Source organism: Nematolebias whitei, chromosome 21 (assembly GCF_014905685.2).
Source record: "Nematolebias whitei isolate Nwh7 chromosome 21, NemWhi1, whole genome shotgun sequence".
Classification (NCBI taxonomy): Eukaryota; Metazoa; Chordata; class Actinopteri; order Cyprinodontiformes; family Rivulidae; genus Nematolebias; species Nematolebias whitei.
Window position 1 is genome coordinate 13,123,278 of NC_056518.1, and position 539 is coordinate 13,123,816.

Below are 539 nucleotides of genomic sequence, written 5' to 3' on the forward strand. Positions count from 1 at the left end.
GTTAGACAGAGGGAGGGAGTTGTCTCCAGCAACAAGTCTAACCTGACTTAAAGCTAACAAGATGCCATGATTGCAGGGTGCTGAAAATATGAAGGAACCACCGAAGACAGGAGGAGGAGGAAACTCAACACGAGCTTCGGTTCCTTTTCCTCAGGTTTCACACTGACAACTACTCTCCCTCGCTGTCTGTCTGTCTGACTGTCTGTCTGTCTGTCTGGCTGGCTGTCTGTCTGACTGTCTGTCTGTCTGTCTGTCTGTCTGACTGTCTGTCTGTCTGACTGTCTGTCTGTCAGTCTGACTGTCTGTCTCTCTGACTCTGTCTGTCTGACTGTCTGTCTGTCTATCTGTCTGACTGACTGTCTGTCTGACTGTCAATCTGTCTGACTTTCTGTCTGTCTGTCTGTCTGACTCTGTCTGTCTGTCTGACTGTCTGTCTGTCTGTCTGTCTGTCTGACTGTCTGTCTGTCTGACTCTGTCTGTCTGTCTGTCTGACTGACTGACTGACTGACTGTCTGTCTGTCTGATGGTCTGTCTTTCTG